Below are 24164 nucleotides of genomic sequence, written 5' to 3' on the forward strand. Positions count from 1 at the left end.
ACATGAATGGATAAGGGTGTTAAGTGACAAAAATAAAAAACAGAGGTATCTGGTGTGAATGTTTTGAAAACCTGTAAAATTATTGAAAAAAATTACACCTTCGTTTGCTCTCAAAATTGGTTTTCTGCTACCGCTGATGGTGAATTTGGCCTTATGTGTAAGGACTGTACATACTCGTACAATCTTTATTTGCGTATTTTTTTTATTTTTTTTAAGTTAACAACGGCTTCATCCGGGCGTATCTTCAGCTTTAAAACGATGTTTATAACTGTGATGGCTTATAGTCATTGATCGAGCTAATAAAGCAGCACTGTTATATAACTAAGAAAGAGTTAACAATTTCATTTATCTAGGTTTTCTCTCTCATCAGCGAGGGTGGTAGATGTAACGTCAACATGTTTATATTGCCGAAACTGCTATGGGTCAGCTGGTGAAAATCGGCAAAAATTGCAGTTTAACCATTAACACCAAAAAAAAACTAGTGAAGTCCTTGGTTTTCTCGGTACTCGTGTAAGGAGTGGAGTGTTGAACACAGAGAATTTAAAAAGAGAAAAATGGATGCTTTCAAAATGTGGTATTTACGGCTAATGTTGCGGATTCCGTGGACTTACTCCAGGAATTAGACACAAGAAAAAGATTGATATCCATGTACGAGAAAGGAATTCTTTAGTTATTTGGTCACATTTCCAGAGAGAACTCTGATAGTTTGGAGAAAACTATCCTCATCAGAAGTGTCGAAGCAACAATCTTGCGTGGACATCGATCGACAAGATAGAGTGGCTTAGTCAAATAATTATCAGAACTATCACCGACAAATGCTTACAGAACGGCACAAAAACGTTCCAGATGAAGGGCGACTGTCTTCAGACAAACCCCGCCTGGAGTCGGGCATGATCACCATCCTCAGAGGTACCTATAATATGAAGATTTTTTTTAGATAACGTATAACTTGAAAGGAAAAAAAAGAAAACGAAAATTAAAACTATGTGCGCATTACCAATTTGTATGAATAGATACATTATAAAATTATACCTTGCAAAAATACAAAAGATTTTCGTAACAAAAAGGTTATTAGCTTTGTCACTATTTCAGGGTGTAGAAAAGAATAGAAACGTTTTTAGGTTTGTTTTTCCGAAGTAGGTTTGTTCAGTTTTGTGAGTAACTTTTGTTACTCTTTCTACCAGAAGCTTATTTGTTCGTTGATTTCCAAACATAAATTTGATAGATTTTCTTGTTTCGATACAAAATCTTGGCGGCTAACTATGATAAAAGTATCCAAGGAAATGTTTTCGATTTTCTTCTTTGATATTTATTTCAAGACGCCAAACACTTTTTCAAATAAATAGTTAATCAGAATTGAAGTAATCTTTACTTTTGTTTTAGTATAGATATTAATATAAAACAATATTTTTTTTAGTTTTTTTCATTTTTTGTAGACAGGTACAGAATTTCACCCTCATGGAGGTTATCAAAATAAATGTACCACAACAAAGCTGGAGAACATTTTACAGAATGAAATATGGAGTTATAGGTATTTACAGTGCCGCTCATCCTAATTACCTCTATCCTTTCATGCGTTGATTTTTATTTAATATATATTTTTTTATATTTCTATTGTAGTATCTTAATTAAAAATATTATTTACGTGTAATTCTTATTTTTCTAAATTTAAAATTTTAAGTTTTAGGAAAACAATTTATGTTGTAATTACGTGCAACAAATATATAATGTATTCAAATGATTGAGGGAACAGGGGATTTTTCTTCATTGTCAAAATAAGACTGATCTGGCATCAAATTTACTAATTATGATTTTTTTCATTTTTTTTTTTTGTATTTTTTTTTAAAGAGAAAAATACTTAAGTTCTTATTATTTACTCAAATATTTAAATTTTTAGACCATTTTCTAAGAGTCGTAAATAACTTGTGCTGGAAAAATGGATATCGAGTTGTGGTTGAGTGGGATTCGAACCTAGGACCTTGGCCCGTGAGCCCACAATACTACCACGGGACCACACCCGATATAATTTGATAATATTTATTTAATTTGACGGCTTACGCCTTTCAAAAAGTATAAATAAATATAAAAGAAACAATTATAATGAAACAAAATACAAAACACCCGTACACAAGTGAAGAAAATATAGATATTTAAATTTAGCATAAAATAAAGAAATAACAAAGGAAAATTAAACAAGAAATTACAGCACACGTAAGTATGCAGCAAATTGGCAATATATAAAGAGTTTAAATATAAAACGTACTAAAGTAACAGAGGCGATGTATCATGGTACAAACAGTAAAAAAGTACAACACTTAGTACGTTTTATATTGAAACCAGTCTTGGAAATGTCGCGAAAGCCATGAAACTCGTGACTCATCTTTTATTTCTATAATAAATCACAATGATTTCCGCACAGATTTTCCCCTTTCAAGCTTGAAAATTAATTACATTTTTAAATAAAATTAAGAATGGATAGTTAAAACAATAGTTAGTTAAAATTAAATTTGTAATATAACACCAACCCTTTGAGACCAAAGTAAGCGCTCAGTTGTGATGTTCCTGTCGTAAAAACTATACTTTGACAACAAACAAAATGTAAACATTATATTCAGTGCTGTCACAAAAGCATAACAAAGTTTTTTCACAACAATAATGCTTGGTGTTAGGTTTGCGAGTAGAGACGACGCTCTACAAAGTTGAAGTCAGCTGATTATGGCCGGCAGTCTCTTCTTTAGGTCCGATGTCCTTTTTTTACCGCCGCACAGAGGAGTATTACTAGTCAAAAAGTGCGCGAAATTATGTATTCAGGTTTTATGGCATATGTTAAAAAAAAATGTTTTACATTCATTCTCTTAACTAAACGCAAATATAACATACTTTCAAGGGTTAACTATGTACTTGGGTTCCATAATTTAAGTAAACAAAAAATAAATTATTTTGAAGTTTAATTTAGGTATTTATTTCAAAAGCACAATGAATTTTAATAATTTGTATGAGCATACAAAATACCTAACTAAAATATTAATTAGAAATTTGACTTAAAATCAATTAAAAAAAACCAGAATCTATTGAATTTTTAGTTTCAGAATCTTCTTCTCCGCTATCTTCATCTGCTGATTTGGGCAAGAGTAAATTTATCTTTCTGTAGAAAAGCAGGGATTCTGCAAAACTACTGCTTTTTTGTCATTAACAGTTGTTTGGAGTCTTGTAGAGACTAGTGAGCTATTCTGGAATTTTTGATTGAACTGTTGTTGTTTGGATCCGTCACAACCCCATTTTGTAAGCAGTTCAAGTGCTTCTAGTTTTTTTACAGGTAACTAACTAACTAACTAACCATCACGCCATTTCCCCAGAGGGGTAGGCAGAGAGGATAGAACGCCACACCACTCTGTCCTGGCACACTTCCTTTGCTTCCTTCACATTCATACATCTTCTCATGCACGCACGTCGATTATTCCGACTTTTCACATGACCACTTTCAAGAATTTGTTGTACTTGATCATGCCATGTCTTTCTCGGCCTTCCTCGACTTCTACAACCAGACACATTCGCATCATAAATCTTTTTAGCCGTTCTTTCATCATTCATTCGCTCCACATGACCGAACCATCGCAAAAGACCTTTCTTAATTTTGTCGATAATGCTTAACTCAGCCTTGCATTCTGCTCTAATTTCGACATTAGGGCACCTATCATACATTGTTTTTCCGCACATTCGCCTGAGGGATCGCATTTCAACAGCATTCAGTCTTCTTTCGTCCCTTTTTTTCCAACTCCATGCTTCGCTTCCATACATTAGGGTTGGTACCAGAACTCCATTATGAACTGCTAATTTAGCCTCTTGCGATAGACACTTATTTGCTACGACAGACTTTAAGGCACCATTAACTCTGTTACCGGCACTAACCCTCCTTTCAATATCCTTGTCCATATTTCCATCTCTAGTAAACATACTACCCAGATATACAAATTCTTCGACCTGTTTCAAACTATCTCCATTTACTACAATCTTACATTCAGTCATAGTTACATTTCTTTCAAAGACCATGACGTTCGACTTTTGCACATTCATTAGCAAATCACTCTCCTTGCACACTTCGTAAACCTTTGTAACCAAGGATTGCAGTTCCTCTTCGCTGTCAGCTAGGAGGACTGCGTCATCGGCGTACAGAAGGCAACTGACAGTAAGATTACTCATTTTCGCTCCCACATCCATACTTTTCAATTCTCTCATACATTTATCCATGTATATGTTACAGGTAGTGCCTTAAAAACCTCTCATATTTATTTATTAGTACCTTGAAAGATTTTCCATTGTTTTCTGGTCAAACTAGCTTCTACAAATATTCCTAAAGCTTCAGATGGGGTGAATTTTTGTGCAAATTTTTGGTTTGCAGAGTAAATATTTTTTTATACTTAGATGCCCGTATTGGAGTAGCTGTGATGTCTTTAAACAGTTTTGAAACCTCACTGTGCCCGGCAGATTGTTAACTTATAATGGTTGCATAGCTCAATTTATCAGTTGAAACATTTTCCCTCAAATCTTTCGTTTTTCGTCACTTTCTACTGTCGCATAAATTTCCGAGAATTTTTTTGTACTTCGGCCAAATTTAAATAATTTATTAATAGGCACTGAAACACAATTTGAAAGCTATTTCTTTTTTTTTTATTTAACGATCTTTCTTATAAGTTACAGTTGCCTACCTTTTTGTAAAATTGTATCTAAATAATTTTTAATGAACGCCTTAGAATCAAAAGATTTTCACTAAGACATTTTATATGTTTTATTTGTTTTTTTTCTAAATACTTCATCTTTGCATGATGTCAAACATATTATTTTTTGTCACCTTTCTAATGTTTTCTATTCTCTTGTCTGTCTCTGTCAACAAAAGAAGAATAATAATGTCACGAAAATTTTAATTTCTTTTATAGATCTTTTTATTTTTTTGTTTTTTTTCGAAAAAGCGGAAACGTACGGAAGGTTTTTTTACTAATCTAGTACAAATAAAAACTATATTTATCTCTGGTAAAGGTTTGGTTGCCCAGCACAGCCCATCAAATAAACATATTCACCAGTTTTAAAAAAAAAAAAAAAAAAATACTGACTATTTTTTGGTTTTTTTATTATTAAAACATATAATATAACTGTACTTCAAAAAAACTAAAAATAGATCTAAAAAAAATATGCACCCTTAGCCTTTTTTTCCGTTAGAAAAAAAAAAAAAAAACAACAAAAACTAAACAAAAGACAATATGTTACGTAACGCTCTGAATAAAAAATAAAAACTGACGGCGTGTACGATCGCCACAACGCGCGGGTTACAGTTAGTGGTCTGGCTCTTTTAAACGGAACATAGAATTGATCTTTTTGAACTGAGAAATCAATATCTCATTTTTTCAAAATCGTGGACTAGCTGCTTTTTGCATAACTGTGTTCAATTTAAATATGTCATTTTACTAAAACAGTTATCAGTTTACTGAAAAATAATAATCAATAAGAATGAACCTAATAATGTTTCTCTTTTCGTAAATTTAAAAATCAAATTGCCTTTTGGCACACTAATGTTAAGTTGTCTGCAATATGAGCTTTAACTAAAATTTCACCTTGACTGATCAACGTTAGTTTATTCAAAGAGATACACATTTGTCATATTGCTGGTTAAAATTCCATTTTCTTTAAATGAAGTAACTTCTAAAACGCATCAGAAACTACTTATAATTTATTTTTGCTGTAACACGATTAAAAACATATAATTTTTAGCATCAGAGTATTAGAGAAAAATATTATTATAACAGACAGTCATTAACTTCTTAAAAAATAAAGGTTGTGTATTTTTTTAGAATGGTCGTGATGAACAGAATTATAAACCAAAATAAAATGATCTCTAAGTGCCTTGTCAGGTATCCACAACATTGCCAATCACTCTGACAAAGGTTTCTTTGTCCAGTGCTGCCCGGAAAATTGTCTCCACAGTCCTGAAGTCAGTCCAGTCTTGAATATTACGCAATTAGGATGTACGTCTTCTTCCAGCCTCTCAGCGTCCTTCAATCCTGCCTTTCAAAATCAAATGCAGCAAGTGATACTTTTCTCTACGCATTATAATATGTGCTCTGGATGTGACATTTTACAAAATGTTATGGTTGTTAAGAGTTATCTCTTCGTTCTTGTTTAACTTCTGAGCTCTTTATCAGGTATATCCAAGACATCTTAAAAATTCTGCGATATAGCCACATCTCAAAAGCCTCCAGCCTATTTATAACTACTATTAACTACCCGCACATACATATATGTATATTGTAACATGTTTAATTCAAACAAGTACGGTGAATTAATAAAGCAGTTATTTTTCTACGTATGTCAATTTTATTGTCACCTAGCGAGAGAATCGAAAAGCTAGACGGCGTGCTTCGACCATTTGTAAAATCATTTCGGGCGAAGGGGAACATAAATCATACAAAAAAGTTATCCGTAAAAAGTGCAAGGCGTCCATTACGTAAGTTATTACAATTTATTTAACGATCATTTGGTAGCTCCAGATTGGGATTTCTCATATCCCTGTGTTGTTAGACCTCTCTCTTTAAACATTGTCAACACGCGCTTGAAAAGCATGACTGCAAAATGATGTGTATTGATTTCTGAAGCGACTATCCAAGAATTCAGACGAGAATTTTCTATTCAAAATCCATTCAGAATGCAGGACAATCTACAGGAAATCATTTGATGGACGAACTTTCATAAATTATCGACATGGCGAACTTTCTACTTGCACATGTTGCCTTTGTTAAAAAGTAAATTTAATTCATCAGTTTAAGCTATTTTTATATTTTATTTATTTTAAACGTAATTTTCAAATCATTTTACTTCGTTAAGATTACAAACATCAATGTTTTTTGAATTTTAAAAATAATTCTCGTTTTTATTTCTATAAATAAAACAGTCAATGGTGACATTTTTATATTTTCGTAAGGTAGTATATTTTTAATGGTAATAATTCTGACTGCCATGCGTTTTATTTACAATTGATAATCTCAGACATTTTCACATGTTTTGAAATTTAAAAGTCATGTTAATCATTATATTTTTATTATCTGCCTAATCCTAGGCAACTTCTCATTTAGTTGGGTCTCATTTGCTTTTGATTGAGATAGACAGTTAATACAAAGGTAGATATCAGCCATAGTCTTCTTCTTTATTTTTACCTTACCTTCCAGCCACGCTAAATTTGTACGATATTTATTTCACATTCTTCCTTATAATCTCCTCTTACCGGGATAAGATAAACATTTATTTTATTTATAGTCCGCTAGAAGGCAACTTTTCAATTGTCTGGGACGAATTTCGTATTTACGGGTTATGGTTGGATAGGAAAATTTTATACGGTTTATGCCTGCCCAGCTAGCAGTTCATACCATGTAAGTGATTTAATGACCATCGACATGCGTAAGGAAAGCCAGCACTTTTTGTGTTACTATATTTCCTCCGGATATGTCCGTTGGAAGGTTTTTAGATTATTCTGATTTAAGATTAGGTAATTGCAGTTATTTGAAATTAAAATAAAAATATAATTTTTATGTAGGTCATGATAAGTAAATGATTCGCCATTAGAGTAACTTACTCGAGTTCACAAGTTGAGAATAATTTCTAATCAAGAGTTTGTAGATTGGATGGAACGTATTCGACGAAAGCCGTTGGCCGTAGAAAAGAGAGCGATACGTTGGGTGTTTTATTTTTTTTTGACAACCCCCTCTGCAGTTTAGTCCTGCATTCCGTGTAGTGTTCGGTTACATAATTTAAATATTAAGAATTATATTTTATATATTTATACATATACCTGTATTAAATTTTATTTTACATTTCAAAAAGATTATCAAACAGTCAGACTGATTATGATTTTATAAGCAAAATGAAGCGCCATGGCGGTCACACAGTAAACAAAATGTAAGTAGAACCATGTGTGCATATTTTTATTTAAAATACAATAATATTATCAAGTTTTACAATTAATAAGCTTGACAAATGGCAAGAGATGTACTCTTTTTTTTCTCTGGCATTTGTTGCAGAATGGAGTTTAAATTCCTTAGCTCATTGATACAAAGCTTTAAAAATTAATAATTTATATTATTTTTTAATTTTAGAAAAAAAAAAGGAAACCGCTTTACCAGGTGTAATAATAAGACTATCACCATACCAGTTAGACAGTTAAAAAATTTTAAAGTCTGTCAGAGACTTGTAATTTTTTTTTTTTTTTTCAAAAGGAAATATTTGCGTTCTTATTATTTACTAAAATATTTCGATTTTGGGTCCATTTTCAACAATTTGTAAATAACTCACTATTAGAAAATGGGAATCAAGTTGGGATAGAGTGGGATTCAAACCTCGGACGTGAGTCTGCAACATTAGCCACGGGGCCACAACCCGATTTCAACTTTTGTAAGTGAAATCGTAATGTATTATCAATGTTGTTACTAATATTTACCGCGGTCCTTAATCAAAAAATACTTTGAATATATGGTACCTTTTTTATATTACTGCGCTTTAAAAGGTTAACATAAATCACTACCTAATCCAGCTAGTAACGGGTGATGGCAAATTCAAGGATAAACTCTATGAGGTCTCCCTTGCTGAAAATCAGGATTACATCTGCTGGTTAGACATGCTAACATCATGCCTACCGCATACCGCACATCGCAGCTGAGGACATAAGTCTCCTTGGCGGTGCCCATATACACTGTAAATTTGCTCTTTGCCGAAAGAGAAAAACTGTCCAAAGGAGATGTCTGTAATCTGGTGGCTTTAGCATATTTGTGCTGAACGAAGGTAATCCAGAAGTACATAATGTGAACTTTGTTTGATTTTGGAAAAGTGGGAAGAGAAATCTTCACTAACTACAATTAAATTGACTGAACATGATCGATTCGCCAAAACGATTACAAAACTAAGCCTTGAAGTTTTTTTAGATGCCACCAGACATGCTGACAGCTAAACACACCCTTTGACACAGCCGACATGAAATTCCGATTTCTTTTGCAATCCGAAAATTCTTGGTAAATATCCAAAATCCACTTACGCATGGGTGAAAAAGTGTCGATATATGTCTGAACCAGGATGTCTTTAAAACAGGAAAAAAGTAATGTGAATTTTTTTTTTTTTAATTTTCCCTTTTTTTTTAAAAAAGAAATCGGTTTAGTTTTGGGGTGCAGTAAACGAGACAACGATATTTTGATTTAAATTGGGAATTATTAGTCTTTGTCCTGTTTTTCGCACAGAATCGAGGAGGCACAGAGAGAGAGTGGTAGAAAAACAATATTTGAATACCTATTCATGAAAAGTTCCAGCCACCGTATATTCTCTTAACCTAACACCGATTTTTCATAGTTTTTTCTAGTCTCCCTTTAATCTAGTAGAGAGATAAACTGAATTCACAACTTAATAGAAAGGAAAATATTGTCTAGTCCTACTTAGTCGTTTTTTTGTAAAATATAAATAAAAAACTGATTTGTAAACATTCACGCACTCTGTTACCTCAAGACATGTTGTAATCTAGCTATCTAGCTCCTATGCATCTTTAAAATTGTGCATGATTTGACCCTCGGAACTAGAATTCCAACCGTCTATTCGCTCTGAAGCTGCAAGATGAGTTAGTATGTTTATTGTGCTGCGATCATGATTTGATAATTATCCAGAATATTAATAATTAGCTCACAGCATTCGTCTGATTAAAATGCATTTTTAAAGACATACCACACAAATCGTGGATTCGTGTTATTTAGATCTTATCTTTTGTTCCTAAATATTTTTTTACATTCTTTGCACCGTGGTGACGTCACAAAATAGAACAGTTTATTTCGAATCGACAGATGTTTTGTTAATATAACGGTATGTGTTGCTTATTGGATCCGATACTGTCACAGCGCTACCACTATATACTTTGTCACCCTCACACTACCGTTTTGTGCCTGATTAATGACAGAGAAGTCTGATCGCTCGCACCTCGACGCCTCAGGATACAGAAACCGCACTTTCGTCACCTTTATCAAAGAAATTCCCAAAAAAGTATAAAAGCTGATAATTAATGGAGCCATCTTGTTACACAAGATCAGTTTTTGATTTAGATTTTTTTTCTGTATTTATTATAACACCTTTGACCTTTTTACAAAAGTATATAATTGTTAAAATAAGGGAAATTATCAACCATCAATAAATATAAAGATGCCTCTCGAAAGTCCTGACCACGCTTTCAAACATTACAACGCATAAGATTCTCGTCGTCCTGTGGCCATTATGTAACTTACTCGTTTTGTTAATTCATTTTTATTGAATGAGAGAGAACGAGATCGATATACCATTTCGATTGCATTAGGTAAAGATGGATATATGACGAACGAAGGAATTAACGAAACGAAATTGTGCTAGAACAAGTCTGCGGGACGTTCACGACTTTAAAATCGTCTGAATTTTGCGTCAAAACTATGAAATGCAATCTCACGTGCAACGCACTGGAGTTGCCCTGAATATAGATATAAATAAAATAAATGGTGTTATCGGTCTTTGAACTGTCATTCAAAAATCACAAATAAAATATATAAACAAGAAATATGTGCAGATATTGTTATCTAAATAAAAAAAACACGTGAGACTCACCCTGTTCTGAGCTCCATACAGTAGAAAATTATATTCCATTTTGAATTGCATTGAAGGAAATTGATCGTAAAATAAACAGTAACTTAAAACGATCTTCCTCTCTAAACATGAGTTATACACGAGTCTAATACTAGCATTATTTTAAACCAATCAACAGGTTTATGGAAGCGGTTGGCATTATTGACAAAAACATATAACAATATATACATATATAAGGCATTTTACAACAAATAATATATATAATGTAAACTAATGTAAGTATGTAAATATAAGAAGAGTAGTAGACTTTTTTAGTCTACCGGTTTCGAGACGTACCCGTCTTTTCGTCAGGACACTCACTACACCAACATGCAAATACTAAAATACACCACCTTCGCAATCACCGTAGTATATATATAAAGTATTTCCAAAAATACATAAATCACATCTAGATTTATAGAGATGCGAACACCACCATGTCTAAACATTAACTAAGCTTAATTCAAAAAATATTTTATCTTATAACGAATAATTGGTAGGGAATTGAGAGGGAGGGAGGGTAGAGGTGGGGTAACCCGATCGGTTAATTTTAATAAAAAAAGAGGGCTGTACTGAAAATTTATTTGATTATTTATTAGGGGAATATCATTTTTTAATCCTTTTTTAATGTGAAAAATCTCCATATTATATCATTTAAGTCCTTTTTTATTATTTGAATGTAAATTTTTACTTCTATATTTTTGTCAAAATCGTGATATGAAGTTAGAAGATTATTAGCAAACTCTGAAAAATTATTATTATTTATACATCTCATGTGCTCATTAATGCGAATATTGTACGTGATGTTCCCCCAATGTATCTTAATGAGCACGAGCTGCATTGGAGTTGATAAACTGAGTTGTCCAATATATCACTTTTATCTTTACAATTTATTAGTAATTTCCAATATAATTTTTAGTGCAGAATGCAGGTTTTATATTTTTTGGCAAGAATTTGGAAGTTTCAGTTGAGGCATTATTTACATATAAAATTCTCCTCCATTTACAAGTATTATCTTTATCTAGGCAAAGAGACGATGAGACAGTTGCGTCTCAAAACCGATAGACTTAAAAAGTCGGTAAGTGGTTTTATACTAATATTTACTAACATTAAATAAAATGTTTGACCACAAAGTTAATGCTTTAAACATAAATAATATAAAATGTGTGCGTTAATTTTTTTTAATATTTTATCTTTAATAGTACACTACAATTTACTATGTATATTTTCCGAAGTTAGTTTTTTATTGCATCTATCAATGTAGGCAAACCCGTACCAAAATAAATGTTAGTTGTATTTTGTGTAGGTTGTGGTATCATATGTTGAACATAATGTATCATATATTGAATTTAACTTAACCTGTACAGTCTTAATAATCTTGGAAACTTAGAAACTATCAAATAAACTATTAAGAAGTACTGTAGACAGATCACGGCAAGATTAAGGCAAACATGGAAAGTGTGCTATCTTTAAGAAAGAAGCGATAATACTACTTACTTCTTAAATGCTTGCCTTTGTTGTAGAAACACATCGACAGTACGTTTGGTGAGATTTTGTCAACTGTTACGAGTCTTCTAAGAGAAAGAGGAAACAAAATCAGTGGAAAAAATTGGTGTTTAAGGAAGAGGTAGGAAATATTTTTTAGATACTATTTAAACAAAATAGCTGGAGCACATATTTAGTAGTGGGTGGAAGATGATTTTCTAGTCCAGCCGCACCGACAGAAGGTACCTAGATATAGGAAATTTTTAAGAAAGAGGAATTATGGACGGGAATTGAGAGATAATTATTGCGAAAAACGTGAAATTCTTTTGAATCTTTACCATGCACTTTCGTTCCTTTACTCATATTATGCTTTTTTCTTCATCTTTATTTCTAATTTATTTACAAATTTCAATGATTTAATTACTATCTGCTACAATCATAAAGATGCATACCTTTAAATTTGTTTCAACAGAGAGGGAAAACATTTTTGAACATCCACATTTTCTCAACTCTTCCAGCTTTTGACATTTGTGAAGTAAAAGAGCTGAAACCTTTATTATGTGGGTGACATTAATCCGACTAAACTAATTCTCCTACTAGGCAACGCCTGAAAACAACTAACCAATGACAAGTCTTAAGCCTTGTAAATGCCTAGACTCCCATATTTCCTTCTCAAAAATGTTTTTCCTCTGTGTTGCAACAAATATAAATACGAACAACTCCCTTCAGAGAAAAACCAGCCAGTTTGCAAGCATTTGGACATACTCAAAACATTGTTGAATATGTAAACCGCCTGAGACACAGTATTTCAGTATCATTAATTAATAAATCCGTAAATTAATTTTCAGTCAGGTCTCTACTTAGGTATACAGTTCATGTTTTACCTCTTCTTTCTAATTCTCAAGGCACTCTCTTGATACCCATCTACAATTCCTCTTTCTTTTCTAACTCATATAGTGTCCATGCAGCTCGACTGTGGAATCATCTCCATTCACCATCAAAGATGTTACTACATTATCTCTATTTAAATCATGTCTGAAGAAACATCTTTTTTATCTTCCTTAATATCTCCTTCTTTTCTTTTTCCTCTTTTTTCCTTTTTCTCATTAAGTAATAGTTTGTATTTAAGGTTATTTATAAACAAATACGTTTATTTATATTTTTATATATCTTTACCTTTATTTTCTAATGAATATGTTCTGTAACTTTCATTATAAAAATAAAACTTTTATTATATTGGTGGTTGGAAGAAATTGCCATTTGGTAAAAAGCCCGCTCATGTACAAATAATATTTTGTACAAAAAGTTATATAAATAATTTAATTAGAATAGTTTTTTTTCTCCCTTTCCTGTATTTATATTACATTAATGTGAAATCTGTAATCGGTCTTACTTTTAAAAAGTATTTTCTTCTACCTTGATTTTGTTAAAAAGACTATAATTTCCATTATAAATAAACAAATTAATTAAAACATTAATATCTCTCTATTAGGTGGTCTTTTCCTACAAACATTTGGACAAACCCAAAATATTGTTGATTACTTACATTTATTTATATCAAACAGAATAAATATCTGCTTTTTGGTTTCAATTTACAAAATGTTATTTTGGTGCTGCCCAGAATAGATGTTTTCTTTTGAACATATAACAGTTTAGCTGCTATTTTTTTACGGGTATTTTGGGAGAATATTGTTTGTTTGTCTGTATACTCGTATATACTGTCTAAATATTAGTCGAAGAAGCACGGGTGAGATGATCTAAACATAGAATTAGTCCCACTATGCAGTCTATTATATGTACTCGTATGTATACCTAGTAATCCTGACTACAATATTATGAAAGGATACGACGAAAACAGAGAAAATAATATTTCTTGCTACCGCGACACGCCGCACCGTGCCGCGCAGTGCCATTCTAGTGCTGTTTGACATTAATACCAATATGAACTTGCTTTATATCTGTGCTGACACGGAAAAGGGGTAGAGATCTCTGTGGTGTAATTTTACAATACGGCTGTTTTACTTATTGACAGCTAGGAACTCTAAATTATTTTTAAAATTTTAAAATTATTCATTTTAATGCTTGAATATATTGAAATAGAATATTTTCTTATTTTAAAAATTTTATATTTATATTTATTTACAACTTGTGCCCTTTTTCCTTGCTATTTTTTCTCTCTATAATACTAAAATCAATTTGGCACTAAGTGCATAGGCCTAAATTCATTGATACATTTAAGCTTTGCTATTGCTCAAATTGAAGTTATATTTCCACTAATAACTTATTTTCCTACATTTCTACTTATCTTTTCTTTATCAAGCTTACCTTTAACTATGTTGAAGGCTCAAAGGATATTGAAACTTTTTTTTAAGGTTCTGCCCTATGGTATCTTACTGATAATACTACTACTACTGCTACCATCACGCCCGTTTCCATAGGGGTAGGCAAAGAAATAGAACTGCCACACACGCGTCTATCCTGGCAACCATTTCTAGCTTCTTTCACATTCATACATCATGTCATACACGCCCTTCGGTTCTGCCTGCTTTTGACATGACCAGACTTAAGATTTTGGTTTATCTGATTATGCCACGTCTTTTTTGGTTGTCTTTATCCCACGCTACCGTTCATTTTCACCATATATAACTGTTTTACCATTCTACATGACCAAACCATCTCAGAGAATCTTTTTTCCTTTTATCAATTATACCTGACTCAGATTTATACTCCTACCTGATTTCATCATTTGTAACCCTGTCATACATTGATTTCCCACACATTCGTCTAAGAGATCGCATTTCGGTCACGTTCACTCAGTTTTCATTCTTCCTCTGTTCTTACTGATAAACTCAAAGATATTTCATTACTTACTCTCACTGAACATCGACATTTTTTTCTCATCACTTTATTAGGGCGATAATTTTGTTGGCTCTTGACATCCTCGATACGGCGTTATCTTGATTTTTTTCTTCTTATAACAGGAAATACGTGCCAACAATCACACTTTGCAGGCGGATTATTCAGGTTTGACGTTAACATTTGATATTGGAAGGACGCCGGATTAATATTATTGCGTTGCACTGCGGGCGCAAGTCGACTAGTTCCCGTATTCAATGTTACAAATCTGATCAAAATATTTGTAAGAAGGCACGACTTGAGTTAAGTCTATTTTTTTTATACTTTTTTACAAATATTGACTAAGGCCTAAATGTAAAATCACTTATTCATCGTTATGATTAAGATTTTTTTTACTTTGCTTTATAAAACTTGTGTCTGTAAATGGATTTTCTAATTAAATTAATAAGTCAATTTGGCAAAAAAATCTAACTTATGCTCCATTTTTGTGTCAGCACAGATATAATTTTATTGAAAAAAAGTTATGGGACTGCCTAAACAATAGAGTGTACTAATTGCGAAGCTGCCATATATCAACGCGCACAACGCAAGTTCATTTATCAGTATTTCTTACATCCATCTTGATTTAGTATTTGTGTGATTATTATTTATTTATACATACATATATATTAGTAGTGCAAAATGGCATAAAACACATTGACAAAATTTACTTGTTATGGGAATTATTCCAATATACGTAGGGTTTGGCAAGCCAGAAAGATTAATATGCCTAAAGTTGCCATAGGTTCCTTTATGGGCAGATGGCTGTTCTAAGGAACCGATTTGTTGCAGCAAATACCTTTTAGATATGTTAATCGGAATATTTCGCAATTATCTTTACAAATTAAAAGAATAAAAAACCTGTTGCACAAAAAAAAACAGTATTACAGTTTTAGTGGAAAAAAATAAGTAATATTATATAATACCAAATTTATACGGTATTTAATGATATCGCATAATATTTCATTCACTATCCCTAGCAAATTTTTTGATTCCTTATCCATATCCATCAACCAAATACAATTTATTTTTTCAATATTGTTGTTTTCTCAGATTGTCAAACACATGGTATCAGATTATACAGTTTTTTTTTATTTATGTAAAATAGTTCATAATAAAATTGAAATTAATACGTTGTTGATATAATTTTATTCAAAAACGCAACATTGCTACAAACACTTAATAAGTTTTCTACGGATTCATTAACACGGCAGACAAAATATCTCCACCAAGTCTTATAATAAATTGGCAAGTCAGTTTTGCCCGCAACGTATCTGACAGTTGTCCTCCCGCTCAATTCCTTAATTACGAGGGCAATACATAGAAAATTGTTTGTTTGTTGGCAAACCTCTCTCCTCCTCCTGCCGCTTCATGATCTGAGTGCGTACATGACGCATTAGCCTAAGCAGCCAGAGGTGACATTTTATATGTAAAGATGAAAGTGTTATCTACGGCCGCGAGAGCATAGCACCGCAGGACATTGTTTCATATTTTTAGACGCGCGTGTGTCGCTGTCTTCCGATCAGATACGAGAGATAACCTTTTTTCTTCTGTTAAAAGTGTTATTAAGTCATTATTGAACATGGTCGATTGTTTAATATCACCGCATCAATTTGTATTGTCGTGTACTCGTGTTTTCGTAACAGATGCCCGTTACAATGTCGATCTTACCTCAATTATTGGCCGTCACCCTTCATGAACATCCACCCAAAATGGTTGATGCGTCGTACAGTAAGGTATATAGAGTTTCTACTAGTGTGATAAACGTCATAACTAACGTACTAGTATATTGTGTCCAACTGTATATTTCGACACGCGTCCCTAGGAGTTCAGTATTTCCATACAATACACATCAACGAGTGTAACTTTTCATGACTTCACATTGCCCCAAGCAAGCTCACCTCCATCTCTAGTGTAGCCGAATAGCTCGATCTGAATTTTTCCTATCTCAGGCCTAGCAGAAAACGTATTTCAAAACCTGTTGATTCATTCCTTTATTTTCTATACACTCTACTATAATCAATAATAGCCATGGAAACATTACAATATCCGCTCTCTATCTCTAGTGTACTTTGAATAAAATGAGTCTTGTCTCTGTTTACGGAGTTTTAACGTAATGACACATTTAGTATGGAGAGGCTTGTATTTAATGAATATTTTTTTTAAAGGCACACTAAAGCAAAGAGCTGGTTAGCAAAATTGGATTTATCCAAAGAAAGAGTTTTTATTAAATAAATAAAATAATATTACAAAATTCACCGTGATTTTTTTAAGGTTCACAACATGTTTTTATTTTGAAAAGTCTCCGTAAAATAAAACTTAAAGTTTTAGCGAATATCTGTTTACTACGTTACATTTTTTGCCTCCCTGGGAAAAAAATCAATTAGCGGAACACGTCCGCTTCTCTTTGTAAGAACCTTTTTTTTTCAAACTGTGACAAAAGTTACATAATCTGGATTTGACGTAAAATATTTTTTCGGTGTTAAATGATCTAAAAAAATACCTGAGTTAATCATAATGTGTTACTTTATCGAAGTGTATCTTGCTCATTTGACACATAAGGCAAAATGATGTGTCTTACGCTTCAAATCCAGTTACGGTTATATTCCGGTAAAAATCACTGTATTAACTTCATATTTAATGTTGTCCATTGTCTTACATAGTATACAAAGGCTCTAAACCAAAGACGAGGCGGACTGTCTATTCGATTTATTTTTAAGAATGTGTACCTGAGAGAAGCCTTCGATTTAAGAACACTCGTCCAGAATTATAGTTTTATTTCTCACGCTGAACTGTATTCTTCATTTTACCTGGACGCCCGAGTTTCTGCTAAGTAACCGTTTTAATTTTGTCAGTACATTCAGTAATTCTTATTTTCTTAAGTTTTTTAACATAGTTAAAAGCCGGCCATCGCCAGAGCGGTGCTCACCGGCAATGGTTTCACTATACAATGCCGGTGGGCACTGATCAGGTGGGACGCATTCTTCTCATGCGACCGGGCGAGTCGGCGGGTTGCGGATAGCCGACCCCACTGTGGCGTGTCTATGGCACGAGGCAGTGTAACGAGGGCCAGTCTCGTTGAACAGGGGTAAGTATGATTGTTTGTAAATAATGTTTCAAGGGTCTCAAACCAATTTTTTTTTTCTCTCTTAAATAATATATATCTGTTATGTTTGTCTTAATAAGGGTGTACTCGTATATATAAAACAATGTTTTATGCATAGCCATAAATATTGCGATTATTATATATTTATACTTAGGAAATGACATGACTACATATGCAATAAATGTATAAATAAATGAATTGTGAATTTACAGCAGTTTGAATGCTTAGATTGGCCTGTTGGCAAAATATTTTTGGGTTAATTTTTTTTTCCACCGCAACAGGCCTTGAGGCCCATTAATAATGGTGAATTAAAACACAATCACAAAAGGAAAAAATAATAACATGTAATTTTTTGTGTTTTTATAAGTAATCGAAGCCAGAACCTTCCGTGTGTGGGTCAATTGTCTTAACCACTACCTCACGGAGGCCGCAAACATATTACGTGTTTATCTATTTGTATTAAAACAATGACTGAAAAAATAAAAATAGCTGATGACTTAAATATCGACCTTATTATAACCGTAATTATTTCTCAAAGGTATGGCCAAGGTAATGTAGGTACTTCTTTATTGACGGCTACAGTATTTTTTAATACCTTTCTTATGGTTATTAACGTCGTGGCGTTATTGATTGTGGAATACAAACAGAATATTGCACGCGAAAAATATTTATAATCCGGTTGTTATTTACTTACTTCGTATTTTTACGATAAAGTGATTTTGATTGATGGTCAACCGTTACGGTAGTTTCGAAATAGGTTAACGGTATCAAACGAATTCTGAATAATCTATTTATATTTTTCTATTTGGTACAATATAAGAAAATTAATTGAAATACAAAACACATTTGAATCATCATTATCATCATTCCCTTTCCGTACCTAATCGTGAATAGGGCACTGCATTGGTACACTAATCACAGCGTATCTTGATCATTTTTGTTACATAAAGGTAAGATGATCAGTCTTAAGCTTCAAGTACCAGTCTAGAGATCATGAAATATTGTGGTGTGAAAACACCGTTTTAAATAAAATTTTATATCAACCATGCCGGGAATCGAACCCGAGACCTCTCGCATGGTGGGCAAACGCGCTGACCATTACACCACAAGGCCGACAAAACACATTTGAATTGTTTTAGTTAAAAATATTGAATTTGAACCAGATTTTGCCGGGATCGAGTTAATATAAATTTGCATTGGTTATAAAAATATGGCTTTTTCCTGGTATTTTAATTTTGTAGAGCTCGCTACGTTAAAATTTCACGACTATGCACTGTGGAACCAAATTCAGAATTCACGATAAAAAGTAAATGGAAAGTTTTTTAAAAGTATTTTTTATTATTTTTAACTTATACACAGTTGAATTATATGGAAAAAAGCGTTTTTAATATGAAAAATAGTAATCATAAAACGAAAGGGAAAATGACTGAAAAATCACTGAAATCACGCGTTGACCAGTTGTTTCAGTCGCATTTCAGTCGTGGGCGTAATCATGTTATATATATTGGCGTGTTGCGATGAATCTGTATAGGTCTACACTCTGGAATATGGGATGTCTTTAAAATTTATCGAACTTATTAAAACTCTTCACTCAAGTAGCGAATGCTGAATCAGAATTAACGATGTTGTCACAGATATCACTTTGATCGCCCTTTTTTAAAAACTCATTAAAATAAATGACCAAAATATTAAAAAATACTCTATTGTTTCAATACAAACACAATATCTACTTTACCGACAAAAAGCGTGAAGTTGCTGAGACGCAAAAAAATATTTTGAGAAGCTCGCCGACAATTTTTAAATTTATCAAGTATTTCTTAAGGAATATGTTAACGTTTTACCTTTGTAACTATGTTTCTTGATTATGTTTTTTTTCAATAATAAATTCGTATTTTTACTGTAAGATAAATAGTACCAGGGGGTAGTAAGTTAATTTCTAACCTCAATACCTATCTTACTTTAGAACTGAGTGGGCAACAACTGTCACATAAAAAAAATCAGATTTGTGGTGGGCAATCATTATATATTGATTTTTGTTTCTTTTCAAGAAGGCAATTCAGAGTTTGTTGAAGAAATGTATCAAAATTATATAAATTTACTTTTATTGACATTTTAAATGTTATCATATATTTTAAAAAATATTTTTAACTTTAAAATGTTATTGTAAATCTTATTTATGTTTTTGTGTGTTTTTTAAATTTTTTTAGCTTAATGCAAAAGTTTTTGTATTTAAAAGTAGTTTTATTCATAGTTTTTTTAACGATAATACTAAAGTGGGCAATCACTCTTTTTAGTTGTGGCAATCACTCTTTTTAGTTGTGGCAATCACTGTGATTTTATAAGCTTTATTTTTATTATAAAAAAAAAATATCACTTAAACACAGTAGAAGCGATTAAATGCAAAGATATAAGAGATAAATATATAAAGACTTGATGCTAAACTCTTTTATTGTTATTGGATGAGTACGATCGAACCTACAACCATTTGCAGTCAAAATTTCCTTAAGCGGGCAATCACTACCTATTTTACCCTAGACTGATTTTGATTCCCTTTTTAAGACAAAACAAAGTATTTGGAGACTTAAAAAAACAATCCGTTTTGTTTACTCCGTTTCAAAATATTTTGAATAACACTTTTACATTTCGAAAAATCTGAGGGTTTCCATACATCGAAGACTATTATTCGTACAAGTCGTCGGCTAGTAAAATAAATAAAAAATATGTTTAAGCTTGAGAAATATCATCAGTTAAGATTGTGAACAATCCCAAACACTCCCAATGTAATGCCACGCTTAACAAGGAGTAACTACAAATACATGAAATTTTGAGGAAAAACAATTAATACGGTTCTAAGCCACTTTGTGGTAGGAAATCCACTACACAAATATAAATTATAATACTTTTGTAAGTAAATTTAATCCATATATCTTTCTTGATTGTTTCCGGTACTAAAAAGGCCTGGATATCTATCGCTTTTCTGTGCCTTGCCGCCTGAAAACACTCCCTACTCTGCCTGCGAGCGCAACTAAACAAGACACTATCTCTCTTAATTACATTGAAATGATCCACGTTTCCGTCGAATATAAAAATCGCACCATGTTACCTTTATGTAAATATTTGTGCATTAACTATTCAGTCCACATGTATTTTGATCATTTCCATGAGTATAATTATAATATTACAGTCTAAAAAGATTTCCATAAATATATTCTAAATCTATTAGCATCAAATCCTATCTTTCGCATAAACAATGACAAATATTTTTGTTTGGTTGTATTTGTATATCGTGGGTATGCTGGCAAAAAACGTTAACTCGAAAACATGCGGAATCGACTCAATGATGTAGTTTTGTAAAGTGTTCAACGCTCTAAAAACTGGCGAAATGCACAAGTCATATTAAGTTTCATATATCTGTAGTTTAGACAATAAATTTAAGGTTAAGTCGTTTACCCGGTATTTTATTCAGGCTAAAAGCTTAAAATAACTTAATATTTACCCAATATAAAATTAAGAATCAAAAAAATCAAAAACGTGTTCTTAAATGAGTACTTAACATCTTACTTAAGTTTAATCAGATTTCTCAAAAAAGAGATTTGGGAATTAAAGCTTTTTGCCAGTATCCCCACGATATATTAGTCTGTAAAATTATTTATAATAATGTTTAATTTACCCACAAGTTACTTGAATTAATAAAATTGTGGTATAACTTGCCATTACTTTGTGATGTATATAACTCTTCAGTGTAAGATCGGCAAAAAAAATGTGTTTTGAAATCGGACTTTGATAGCTCCAGTACAGTTGGGGTCCTTCACGATTAAAACATTATAATTACAATAAATTTGTTCGTCCCCAGCTTGTATACTGTACTTCTATTTGGTCACTTTACTATAATGTAAGTATTAATAGACTAGAAAGGGTCCAACAAATTTTTTTTAAGCAGGTCGACTACCGGTTAAACATGAACTTTTCTAATCATGCTGAAAGTATGCAGTACCATGGAATAAACTCTCTTAAAAATCGAAAAATAATGTTAGTTATTTCTATTCAAATTAATAAATAATAAAATTGATTCTTCAAACCTACTTGAAAGACTTTTATTCCGTGTGCCATCTAGACCGACAAGATAAAATCTTCTGTTTTACACTGAAAACGCGTCAACAAACTGTTTTAAACAATCTACAATACCTAGAATATGCGACCAATATAACAATATATTTACTGAGGCTGATATTTTTTGTGACAATGTATATAAATTTAGGTCAAAAATTATATAAATTTTGAAAGAAGCAGATATTTAACTTTATTATTAATATTATATACATATTTTTCCATTTCGTTTTTTATACTCGTACACTTGTTATATTGAACATAATTAAAATTATTGTATTAAGTGTAAACAATTTTTTTGGTGTGTGCATGAGTTTCTTACACTAATATACAAATAAATTGGCAATATATGTGTACATACTGTTTGTTTATCTAATAAAATAAATAAAATTTAATGAAATTAACACGAAGTTAAAACAATTGATTTATTTTAGAAATAAAAACCGAAAGATAATCAAGTTAATCCACGAATTCTGATTAATCTGTGACTGGTTTCATCGCTTTCACGACATTTTCAAAACTGATGTTTTTATCATTAAATTACAAATTTTTCAAAACAGTTATGAAGAATCTTAAAATTTTATGTATCTTTATCAAATCAGCAGCGTTAATATAACAAAAAAAAAGAAATCACATTAACACCACCTAAACTAATGTTTTGTTTATATAGTATGTAATGATGGAAACTTATAGAAATTAAGCTGTATGGTTTTGGCGCATGTAAGATGTATCACAAAATACTCAATATTGCACGAAGGTATTGCGGTGTTCAAGAACTGGAATCGATAGTGAGTGTCCAGTAATCGAAGATGTGGGTACTTGTAAATGTGTTGCGCCCGGAAACCGAATGAGTATCCGGGCCGATACTTCCGCATGTGTTTCCGTTGCAGCCGGATACGGAAGCGCTCCAACACATTTATAATATATTTTTACACATACCTTGCTGCAAACAACATTTAAAATAAATATTTTTGCAATCTAATAAAAGCATTTTTTATTTTAATCTATTTTCTCTCAATCATTTTGTTTTCTTGATTTAAAAAACACAAATGAACTCATTATAATATCTCGAAGTATACTTAGAAGGAAAATTTTATTTTATTTCAAATTTTTTTATGAAATAAAGAAAACATTTAAAACGTTCAAATTTTACAGAATTATGTTAAAAGAATAGTACTCAAAATAAATTTACAAATATATAAACAAAACATAAAGGAATTTGCTTTCTCACAGTTAGAAATAATATATATATTGTATACCAATTATCATTTATTAAATAATTAAGGGGTAAACCTAATCTATCTGTAGTTTATCCGAATAGAAAATGAAATCAATTTTGAACAACATACTCGTTTATGCAAATTTAACAAAGCCTCAAAACTCGCTGTACAGAAGTTTCAATCTGTACAATGAGTTTTGAGAAGTTTTGAGAGTTTTGAGAACAACGTTTTTGAGAAGGGAATATGGGAGTCTAGGCATTTACAAAGCTTATTACCTGTCATTTGCTAGTTTCAATGGTCATTTTACACACTGTAACATTCACCATTCGCCTATGTTTAAACATCCACATTTCCTCAACTCTTCCATCTGTTGACTTTTGTGAAGTAAAAAAAGTTTTCCCTTCTCAAAAATGTTTTCCCTCTCTGTTACAACAAATTTAAATATGAACAACTCCTTAGGGAGAAAATCCAGCCAGTCTGCAAGCATTTGGACATACTCAAAACATTGTTGAACAAAGTATGAATCAAAAATGATTTTTTTTTTGTAAAATGAATGTTAATATTCCATAAGGATTAATAAGGAATTTCAAATAAAAAAATGTGTTTGTTTTTTTCCACCATTTATACCAGTGGTTCCCGCCCAACCTGGGAAGCAATTACCTTCTAAGAAGCAAAAAAGGATGTTTGGG

This window comes from Micrasema longulum, unplaced genomic scaffold (assembly GCF_059751315.1).
Source record: "Micrasema longulum isolate JH-2025_06_02 unplaced genomic scaffold, ASM5975131v1 h1tg001755l, whole genome shotgun sequence".
Lineage (NCBI taxonomy): Eukaryota > Metazoa > Arthropoda > Insecta > Trichoptera > Brachycentridae > Micrasema > Micrasema longulum.